Source organism: Gossypium hirsutum, chromosome A12, assembly GCF_007990345.1.
Source record: "Gossypium hirsutum isolate 1008001.06 chromosome A12, Gossypium_hirsutum_v2.1, whole genome shotgun sequence".
In the NCBI taxonomy this organism is placed as follows: domain Eukaryota; kingdom Viridiplantae; phylum Streptophyta; class Magnoliopsida; order Malvales; family Malvaceae; genus Gossypium; species Gossypium hirsutum.
In genome coordinates this window covers 54,178,004-54,189,676 of record NC_053435.1, presented here as the reverse complement: position 1 = coordinate 54,189,676, position 11,673 = coordinate 54,178,004, and the positions used below count along the sequence as shown (strand labels likewise).

Genomic DNA, 11,673 nt, shown 5'->3' with positions numbered 1-11,673 from the left:
GTAGGCAAACTCTACCAATGGCAGGAATTTTTCCCAACTACCCTGAAATTCGAGGATGCAACAACGCAACATGTCCTCGAGAATCTGAATCATCCGCTGAGACTGACCACCGGTCTGAGGGTGAAAAGCTGTGCTAAAGCTCAATTTTGTACCTAGGGCTTCTTGTAACTTCTTCTAGAATCTCGAAGTGAACCTCGAGTCTCTGTCCGAAATAATCGACACTGGTACTCCGTGTAATCTTACTATCCCAAAAATGTACAAATCGACCAATCTATTAAGAGAATAATCCGTCCTTACCGGAATGAAATGAGCCAACTTTGTCAATTTATCCACTATAACCCATATGACATCTTTCTTTTTTGGAGTCATAGGAAGTCCTGTCACAAAATCCATAGTAACTCTGTCCTACTTCCATTCGGGGACCAATACAGGTTGTAACAAACCTGACGGCACTTGATGTTCAGCTTTAACTTCCTGACATACCAGGCATTTTGATACAAATTCAGAAACATCTCTTTTTATGCCGCTCCACCAGTACATCTTCTTTAAATAGTTGTACATCTTAGTACTTCCTGGGTGAACAGACAAACGATTATTATGTGTTTCTAGCAAAATCTTCCGAATAAGTTCATTGTCTTTGGGTACACAAACCCTATCTCTGAACATCAAACATCCATCAGGACTAATTCGGAAATCTGACTCAACACCAGACTCACATTGAGCTCTTTTTGCTTGCAAGTCATCATCATTAAGCTGAGCATCATGAATTTCCTGCAGAAATTTTGGTCTAGCCTTCAGCTCGGCCAAAACTGAACCATCATCAAGAAAAGTTAAACAAGTATCCATGGCTCTCAAAGCATACAGGGATTTTCTACTCAATGCATCGGAGACCATATTCACCTTTCCCGGGTGATAGTCGATAATCAGATCATAATCCTTAATTAATTCTAACCATCTCCTTTGTCTCAAATTTAATTCTTTCTGAGTCATCAGGTATTTCAAACTCTTGTAGCCCGTGAACATACGACAAGTCTCGCCATACAAATAATGCCTCCAAATTTTAAAGGCAAAAGCAATAGCAGCTAGTTCTAGGTCGTGGGTCGGATAATTCTTCTCGTAGGGCTTCAATTGCCGTGAAGCATAGGCTATCACCTTGCCATATTGCATAAGCACACAACCCAATCCATTTAAAGATGCATCACTGTAGACCACAAATTCTTTTCCCGGTTCAGGTAGCACTAAAACAGGAGCTTGGGCCAGCAATGTCTTTAACTTCTCAAAACTTCGCTGACACTTCTCTGTCCATTCAAACTTATCGTCTTTCTGTAGTAGCTTCGTCATCGGAGTCGCTATCATGGAAAATCCTTTTACAAACCTTCGATAGTAACTAGCTAAGCCCATAAAGCTTCTAACCTCGGTTACATTCTTAGGCGATTTCCATTCAACAATTGCAGATATCTTACTTGGATCAACTCGGATACCTTCACCCAGAACTATATGGCCCAAAAATTCAAATTCTTTGAGCCAAAACTCATTCTTGCTAAACTTAGCATACAGTTGCTTTTCTTTCAAGGTCTGCAACACAATTCTCAGGTGCTTCGCATGCTCTGTCTCATCTTTAGAGTAGATCAAAATGTCATCAATAAACACTACGACAAACTTATCCAAATATGGCTGAAAGATTCTATTCATTAGATCCATAAATACAGTCGGTGCATTCATCAACCCAAACGGCATGACAAGAGATTCATAATGGCTATACCTTGTTCTGAAAGCTGTCTTGGATACATCCGAGTCTTTAACTCACAGCTGATAATAGCCAGACCTCAAGTCTATCTTGGAGAATACGGTGGCTCCTCTCAACTGGTCAAACAAATCATCGATCCTTGGCAAAGGATACTTATTCTTGATAGTCACCCTGTTTAGTTGCCGATAATTAATACATAACCTCATCGAACCATCTTTCTTATTTACAAACAACACAGGGGCACCCCAAGGTGAAAAACATGGCCTAGCAAATCCTTTATCCGTCAGCTCTTGCAACTGTGCTTTTAACTCCTTCAGCTCGGTAGGTGTCATTCAATACGGAGCAATAGAAATGAGAGTCATCCCTGGCACCAATTCAATACCAAACTCTATCTCCCTTTCAGGAGGTAATCCGGGTAATTCCTCCGCATAAACATCTGGGTACTCACAAACTATCGGCACAGACTCAATCTTCAATTCAGTTTCCTTAGTGTTCAACACAAATGCAAGGTAGGCTTTGTATCATTTCCTCATATATCTCTGAGCAACCATCGCCATGATTACAACCGGAGACGAACCCAATTCTCTTGATTTGACCCGTAGAATCTTACCATCCGGACATCTTAACTTAATATACTTACTGTCACAATTCACAGTTACATCATGAAGGGCTAACCAATCCATACCAAGTATTACATCAAATTCATCAAATGGTAACAACTTAACGTTAGCCGGGAAACAACGACCTTGAATCGTCAAAGGACAATTCTTACAGGCTTTATCAACTAGGACTGATCTGCCTAGTGGGTTCGACACTCTAATAATATTTCCTGTATGTTCAACAGGTATGTTCATACTAGACGCCAATCTCATGCAGATATATGAATGTGATCGCGTTATTTTGTGATAGGTTTTAAAAATTTATAATTAATCATTCTTGAAACTAACTATTATCGCGATGTAGGCAAGTGTACCTATCGAACAGTAGTATAGTTTTAGCAAGACCGGATTGTCAAACCCAAAGGAACTAAAAGTACTAGTAATGACTATCTTTTTATTATCTAGCCTAAGAATAAAGAGGTTTTTGTTTTAACTAACTAATTACCTAAACTAAGAACGCACAGAGAATGAAATTGGGGAATTGCTTTTGGAAAAATCGATTGAATGAGGACAACACCTAAGGAAAAATCCACATAGACTGTACTTGTTATTCTGGCTCCGAATCGGACGATTTATTCATTTAACTTGTTCCGTAGAGATCCCTAAATTATGTTATTATCCCTATTCAAGACTAATAACGTCTAATCCCTAGATTGAATAACCAAGACTTTTCTCTAATTAACACTCTAAGGTTGCATTAACTCGATCTATGGATCCTCTTATTAGGTTTCACCTTAATCCAGCAAAATCTTGTCACCCTATGTCTAGGCATGCAATCAACTCCGCTTAATTATGAAAATGTAGTCTTAAAAAAGGTCTATTCCTCCTCTAAATAAGATCTTATCTTGAATCAGTATCCTGGGATATCAAAACAAGAATTAAGAACACATAATTAAGAACAAGTTAAATATTTATCATACAATTCAGAAAATAATAACAAGATTCGTCTTAGGTTTCATTCCTCTTAGGTATTTAGGGGATTTAGTTCATAACTAAATAAGAAAACATCTCAGAATAATAAAGAATACAAAACATAAAGAAAACCCAAAACTCCTGAAGGGGAATTGAGGAAAGATCTTCAGTCTTGATGATGAATCCGGCTTCCGAGATGAATCAATCGGCTTCCTTGGAGTAATTCCTTACTCCCTATTCTGTGTGTCCCTTTTTCTCCTCTTCTAGGGTGTATTTATAGGCTTTGGAATGCCTATGGCCCTCAAAATTAGCCTTTTTTGAATTGGACTCAACTTGGGCTCGGCAGGGACACGCCCATGTACGATTACTTCAGGCTGTGCTCGAGCTTGTTAGAATGGCACGGGCGTGTGGGATACCCGTGTGAGGAAGTTTAGGCCGTGTTGAGTTCGTACTTTGGCCCATTTTCTCTATTTTTGGCCCGTTTCTCGTTCCTTTCGCTCTTCTATGCTCTCCTAAGTATAAAACATGAAATTAAAGCATTAGGAGCATTGAATTCACCAATTTTAATGGAAAATCATCCATAAAATTCTTTAAATATGAGGTAAAAATATGTATAAATTACGATTTATCAAATACCCCCACACTTAAGCATTTGCTTGTCCTCAAGCAAAGTTCTCAGCTCATAATGAAAATAAATTCTTCTCAACTTATAATTTCTATCGATAATATCTCAAATTAATCCATAAGTAATCATACATTGAGAATTTCAACCAAAAGAACATAAAAGTTTCAAACATTCTGAGTTGAGTATTTAATTATGCAAACATAGGTGTCTCTCCTCATCTGAATAGTTACCTTTGATTCAGAATATCACAGAGTTTCATATCCTCATTGAAGATTCACTCAAATCACTCGAGGTGTTTAAGGACAATAAATGAAACACTCAATAGTCAATAATTAAAAGTCATTACCATAGGCTTGCATGAAAATCAAATCTCCACCACTATAATTTAAGATGATACATCAATCAAAAGGTCTTTAGAGGGTTGTAGTAAGGCTTGGTTAGGGGGGTGTGGTCACAAGCTGAAAGAAAGGGTTAGAATCGAGATTGAATTAAAAAATTGCCTAACTAGAAAAAGAGTTAATCTTCACTTGCGTACAACAGAGCTTCTTCTTAGAATATGAAATTACAAATATGTATACCTAGTTTTTTTTTAAGAACAAGTTAAATAATCATAGACTAACTTATTACAAATAAGACATAGCTAAGCAATTTCTTCAACTCAAATCTCGACAAAAATAGGAATCAAATTAATTTAGGGGATTTCAACAATAATGGGTTAAGGGTTAATATTGAGGTTAATACAAGGAATGGCTTGTTAGGCTCAAGGGGGTTTACTAGGGGTTAATCGTGGAGGTAGGCTTTTCATGGCATGAGTGGGTTAATCCTAAGTGCCTTAATCATTTTGATATATCAAATCAAATGGTGTGGTCTCGACATGCATAATCAAACAAGTTCTAGAATAATAGTTCAATACTGACGCACTCAAAGCAATAATAAAAGTGAGCATGAAAGGATTAATAGATGCTCAAAAGGCTAAAAAATCTCACGAAAATTATGGCTTTTTGATGTTTAGACTCGTGAATTCCAATTCAAAGTAATACCTAGACTTGGGGAAATAACCTATAATTTTAAATTCTTAAAAATCAACTTGTCATGCTTGATTCTCTAATGTCTTAAAGTTTGAACAATCAATGCATAAATCCCCATGTTTTAATTCAAGATATATTAATCAAAATCATAAATCAATTAAAATTTATCCTAAATATGATATGAGAGCTTTTCAAGAGAACAAGGTAATCATTCAGGGATTTTTTTGATAATGACATGAATGCCCCCCACACTTAAGATGTACATTGCCCTCAATGTACAAAGATAGGTATTATAGAATATAAAAATAAGACAGGGAGAGAAGTGAAACGTCCTGTATGATGAATTGCTCGAACTAGAGTTTTGGAGAGTAATCGGTTCGAGAGTGGAGGAGGATACTCCGACGGTCGTAGAGCTTCATAAGTCCTGCGCCAAAAGAATATTTTATCTAGTGGTAGCTATGGTCGTGGTCTATCAGGACATGGCAGTCGTGGAGAACCTTTCCTGGTGGAGTTTTAGTTCCTATGTGACGATGAGCTTAAGAGCTCTATATAACTGTGATAAAATCAGGAACTTTTTAGGGGATATTAGGAAGAATAATTACTCAAAAATAAATAACCAAAATTAATAATTAAAAATAAAATTTCTAAAATCTAATAAAAATAAAAAGTAGTTTCAATAAAAATTAAAAACATAAAATAATAAATAAATATTTTTAAACATCTTCATCGCTGGATGGTTCGCGAGGTGGGACTGGCGATGAGATGTGGAGGTGCTGACAAATCTGCTGTAGAGTAGCATCAATGTTGTCAAATTGTTGAAAACACTGCTACTCAAATCGAGTGAGGCACTCAGAGATGTCAGCATATGAAGCCACCGCATGAACTGCGAGAGGGTGATGATGGCTGAGTCGGTGGGTCCTCGTGCTGTGGGGGGACATCATTAGGAATGTCCTCGTAGGCCTCCTCCTCGGTAGATTGGGCGAGATGATACTGGAGAGGGTAGATTCCTCGGTGTTTCTCGATTATCCTCATGCTAAGCATGCTCGAGATGCCTTGTGGAGACATCTGGCCGATGAAGGTGAGGGATGATTCTTGGGCTGCGGTGTTGAGGAGCCTGAAGTGTCGCACCAGTCGAGTCACATAGGGGCCAATGGAGATGACCCCCTTCCGATGCCACTCCATCTGGTGCTGAATCGCAAGGGCGATAAAATAGGCAAGGTCGATACGTGCCCTAGTGACATACACCATAAGAAGTAGGGTCGTGAGTGTTGACAACGCTCGTGCTCTCTGGCCTCCCTGTAATCGTGTGAACCAAAATGGCATGTAGGTACTTCAGGGATGGTGGGAGAACTGATGCCTTGGAGCGGCTAGGATTGTAGAAGGTTGCGCTAGGGGCCAAAGTGTGCCAGCACTTCGAGGGAGAAAAATGTATGTGGTGAGTGAGAGCATGTAGTTCATTTTCCTCCTTGAACTCCTCCGTATATAAGCCTAGTGCAGCACCGAACTCTGGGACGCTTAGCTTGCGAGCTAACCCATCTAGGCGAAACTGGACCGTGCTGGGATCATCGTAATTTGTCATTACGGTCTGAAGATGGAACGTTGAGTATAGTTCTATTGTGAGCTTGAGATACATCGGCTCGATAATCCCAAAGAATAGCTCCCAAGGGTCAGTGTTTAGGAGGGCCCAAATCGCATCAGCCATCTAAACTTGTTCTACGGCAGCCCAGTCGGTGCAGCGGCCCGCAATTAAGGGTCGGGCCCGAAGTATTTGGAAAAGCTTTTCTTGGGGCCATTGGGGGAACTGCAGGAGAGGGTGACGAATTTTCGTGGTTGGACCTGTGGAAGATGACGCTCCCTTTCTCTTCTTCGAGGCAGGTATGACGCTCCCTTTCTCTTCTTCGAGGTAGGTATGACGACCTTTTTACCACGTGAAGATGACATGGTACTTGCGTTTAGAATCGTCAACTCATCTTGATGAGTGGTCAAAGTAAAAGGAATACAATTTTCAAATAAAAAGTAGAATTTCAGCCACAACCAAACATAACTGATATAATAATTTTGTGACCTTATCGTTGTATGAAAATGGGCGTAGTAATGGCATGTGTAGGAAAAAAGAGTGAGGCTTTTCTAACAACATGATTGAAAAATGAAATTTGAATGATAGACATTGGCATGAAAATATCATGGGAATGAGCATGGTAAAGTCATGGGTATGAGGTTTCCCTAATAACTTGATTTAACACGCAATGTATAATAACTAACCTAAGAATGCAAACTAAATGATAAAATAATGACCAAAATGAAAAATATTTTGAAAGCAATGAAGATTATGCTAATAATAAGCATTAGTAATAAGTAAAATAGAAGTGAAAGGAGTAAACAAATGCTAAGGGAGAGAGATTGAGCATTAAAAACAAAGTGTTCCCCAATTTCAGCCCGTGGTCTCCAATTTCAGCCCGTGTGATTCACGAATTTCAAATTTGGGCGCGTCTGACATTTAGTACATGCCCGTGTTCCTCGGGCGTGTGGGTTCACACGGCCGTGTCGTATAACCGTGTCTAGCTTCGTTCGCTTCTCCCACGCCTGTGTGTGCAAGCCCCACACCCGTGTTAATTTAACAGGTTCGAGCACGGGAGTTCCACACGGGCATGTCGCATGCCTGTGTTGTTTTGGCAGGCTCGACCACGGCCGTGGCGTTTAATCATACCCGTTTGGGGAAATTTTTTGGCCTGTTTTCACACGGCCTTAAGCACGCCCGTGTGCTTGGCCGTGTCTCTGTGGAAACACCTGTATTCAAGATTTCTATTAGTAAGTTAGGAGTGAAATACCAAAATTTAAAGAAATTAATATTGTTAGCGCCCGGGTTGCCTCCCGAGAAGCGCTTATTTATAGTCTAAGCTCGACCTACCTCTCTAGTGAATGGTCATGGTGGTTTGAGGAGTTTATACTCCTCATTCTTGCTATCAATCTCATCAAAATAAGGTTTTAATCGGGTGTTGTTTACCTTAAAAGTGCCAAAACTTGGGATGACTCACCTTCGTTGTACTGAATGGAAAAATACTGAGTACCGTAAAAGGGATTTCCTCATTCGGTGTGGTAGTGATAGTGTGGGGATCTGCGACATCTAATAAGACCTTATCACCAACCTTAAGTTGATTTGGAGAGGTATCGGGCTCGTTTCGACATAGTTTTAGTTTGTCGAGTGTTCTTGGTTTGTGCGTCTGCCATTCATCGAGTTCCTCGATTTGTAATCTTCGATCTTCATGAACAGGTCCTCTACTATTGCTTGAGGACGACTCGTGTGCTTCCTTCAAACTCATTTTCTGCAAAGTAGGTTGCACCATATTGTTAGTTTTAGTAGAATTGTTTAAATGATCACCTTCAATTCCTGATGTGTTGCCAGAATTGCGAGCTTGAAGGGTGATTGTTTCGTCTCCCACCCGGAGTTTGAATTCAGCTGTGCTAACATCAATTATGGTTTTAGCAGTTGGTAAAAAGGGCCTTCCTAGAATTAAGAGAGTGTTGCTATCCTCTTCTATATCTAGAACAATAAAGTCAATGGGAAATATAAATTTATCGATTTTAACTAGCACATCTTCAATAATACCTCTAGGGAATCTTATAGTTTTATCTGCTAATTGAATGCTCATCCTAGTCTGTTTGGGTTTCTCGAGACCTAGTTGCTTAAACATTTTGTAAGGCATGACGTTGATACTAGCCCCTAGATCAACTAATGCATGATTAACATCTAAACTACCAATTAAGCAAGCAATAGTAAAGCTCCCTGGGTCTTTTAGTTTGTTGGGTAGTTTATTTTGGAGAATGGCCGAGCAAACTGCGTTCAGCTCCAAATGCGATGGCTCGTCCAACTTTCGCTTATTTGCTAAAAGTTCCTTTCAAAATTTCATTGCGTTTGACATCTGCGATAGAGCTTCAATAAATGGTAAGTTAATATGTAATTTTTTTAAGATTTTAAGGAATTTACCAAATTATTCATCTGAGCGGTCTTTCCTTGTCGTGTTGGGGTATGGCACACGAGGTTTATATTCGACAGTCACTGGTTTGTTTGTATTTTGATCTACCTCACCTTGACCTTTGCTTACCACAGTTTCTTGCCTCGGTTCTGGTTCAGGCTCAATGATTCCTTCGTTATCTTGAATATTAATTGCGTTGAGTTGTTCCCTTGGGTTAGGTTCAGTATTAATTGGCAAACTATCTTGTGGTCGTTCAAGATTAGTTTGGAAAGCTGGCCTATCTGAGTTTTGAGCCCTTGGATCGACGCTTGTTGATTTTTAAGTGTTGTCTCGGTGATCTGAAAACGGGTTTCTGACACTGATATAAACTTTGAGAGCATCTCTTCAAGGTTTGGCTTCTTTTCCTGTTGGTAGGGTGGTTGTTGGTAGCCCAGAAGATGTTGTGGTCTTTGATTTCCTTGACTGTCCCACGAGAAATTGGTGTGGTTTCTCCAACCTGCATTATAAGTGTTACTATATGGATTGTTTTGAGGTCGAGGATTATTACCCATGTAGTTTAATTGCTCGTTATCCATTTTGTGGCCGTAAGGCTGGTATTCCAAATAGTTTGTTCCACTTTCACTTGCTTCGCACTACATTACTGAGTGAACCTGTGAAGAATTAAGAAAACAATCAATCTTTTTATTTAAGAGTTCTACCTGATTAGAGAGCATGGTGACCGAATCGACGTTATAAACGCTGGCTGTTTTCTTTGGCTTTGTTCTCATGACTTGCCATTGATAGTTATTCAGTGACATCTCCTCTATAAACTCATAGGCATCTTTCGGTGTTTTATTGTTGATGGTTCCGCCAGCAGCTGCGTCAACCATTTGTCGAGTCGAAGGATTCAGACCATTGTGAAATGTTTGTACTTGGAGCCAAAGCGGTAACCCATGGTGGGAGCATCTTCTCAAAAGGTCATTGTATCTCTCCCATGCATCGTAGAGTGTTTCTAAATCCATCTGCACAAAAGAAGAGATATCATTACGTAATTTAGCTGTTTTAGCTGGCGGAAAATATTTTAGTAAAAATTTTTCGGTCATTTGCTCCCAAGTAGTAATTGACCCTTGTGGTAACGAGTTTAACCACTGTTTAGCTTTGTTCCTCAATGAAAAGGGAAACAACCGAAGACGTATGATATCATCAGAAACACCATTAATTTTAAATTTATCGTATAGTTCTAAGAAGTTGGCTAAATGAGCGTTGGGATCCTCATCCTGCAAACCATCAAAATGAACAAATTGTTGTATCATTTGAATAGTGTGACAGCCCAAATTGACCCTAGTCGGGAAGTGGTTTCGGGACCACAAAACCGAGTCTTATAAATAATTAAAGATTATATTCTGTGTTTATGATGTGCGTAAATGCTTGTGTGATAGTTCCATACTTTAATTTGGTCAGTGTATGTGGAATTTATTAGTAGGGACTTATGTGAGACAATTTAGAAATATGCTAGGCAAGTGTTCAAGTGGCCCATTAATATATGTGGGAAAGTGTTTGTCCTTGCATGTCAAATTAGCCAAATTAAAGCATAGTGGCTGGCCATGCTATGGGTGGAAACATGTCACCAACATGTTATGCTAGTGATGTATGCTAAGAAAAATAAAATAAAGAGCATGGTAATTAAACAATGAAAAGGAAGGGTGATGAAAAAAAAATGGTCTCATCCATACCCCCCTTGTTGCCGTGAGTTGAGGAAAGAAAACAAAAAAAAAATGTGTTCATTCTTGAACACCTTTGGCCGAATAGAGGAAAGAAAGGAAGGGGAAGAGCTTGAGAAAATCGGCTATGGTGGTTTGCTAGACTAAGGTATGTTTGATGTTGTTCTTGAGATGCATGCATGTTTTAGTAGTTGACTTGAGTTCTAAAAACCCATGGTTCAATTTTGTGGATTGATGATGATTTTGTGTTTTGCCATTGATGAGTGCTTGAGCTTTTTGATAGTTGTTGATGAAAAGTGAAAGATATGTTAAAGATTAATATGTTAAATTAAGGCTTGGTAAGCTAGCTATTAAGGTGAAATGCTAATGTTAGTATTTGATTTGGTAATAATCTGTTTGGGGACAGCAGCAGTAAGGTGATTTTGGAAAATCGCCATAATTTGTAGGAGTTGAATTAGAAGCTGAGTGAATTATGCCATTAAAGCTTGAAGAGTCTATTTTCTTACAAAAGAAACTATAAAAACAAAAGAGTTACCGATCTTGAGATATTTGAAGTATTGTGGGGCTGAGTCAAAATGACTACTAGATTCCCTGTTCTATTTTTAGGAAATCATTATAAATTGTACAAAAATGATTATAAGATAAAATTTATATGCTTAGACTCCTTAATGAGTCTAGTTTCAAATGAGATCAAATACAACACATTTTGAATTCTGTAAAATGAGAAATTTGATTCGTAGTGAAGAGTGGTCAGAATAGTCAAACAGTGAAACAGGGGAAACTTTAAGAAAAATCTGGTATTTATTGGCCAAGCCAAAAATTCTGAAAATTTTATGGATGGAAGATATACGAGTCTATATTCAGGGAAAATTAACGGCTAGTGATTTGGAGTTTTGTAGCTCCAGTTATAAACAATTTAGCGACTACTGCTCAGGAAAACAGCTCGTAGTGAATATGTGATTTTGTTGTAAACATTAATGAAAATTTGCCAATGAGTTATTTATTGACTATTATAAAGCTTACTATAA

At 38.7% G+C, this 11,673-nt stretch overlaps 1 non-coding gene across 1 annotated transcript; it reads left to right on the top strand.

The window, feature by feature from the left end:
• Positions 1–9,872: 9,872 nt before the first annotated feature.
• LOC121212110 (small nucleolar RNA R71) lies at positions 9,873–9,979 on the top strand. The gene has a single exon (XR_005907319.1). It is a non-coding gene; the product is annotated as a small nucleolar RNA R71 (small nucleolar RNA).
• The last annotated feature ends 1,694 nt before the right edge of the window (positions 9,980–11,673 follow it).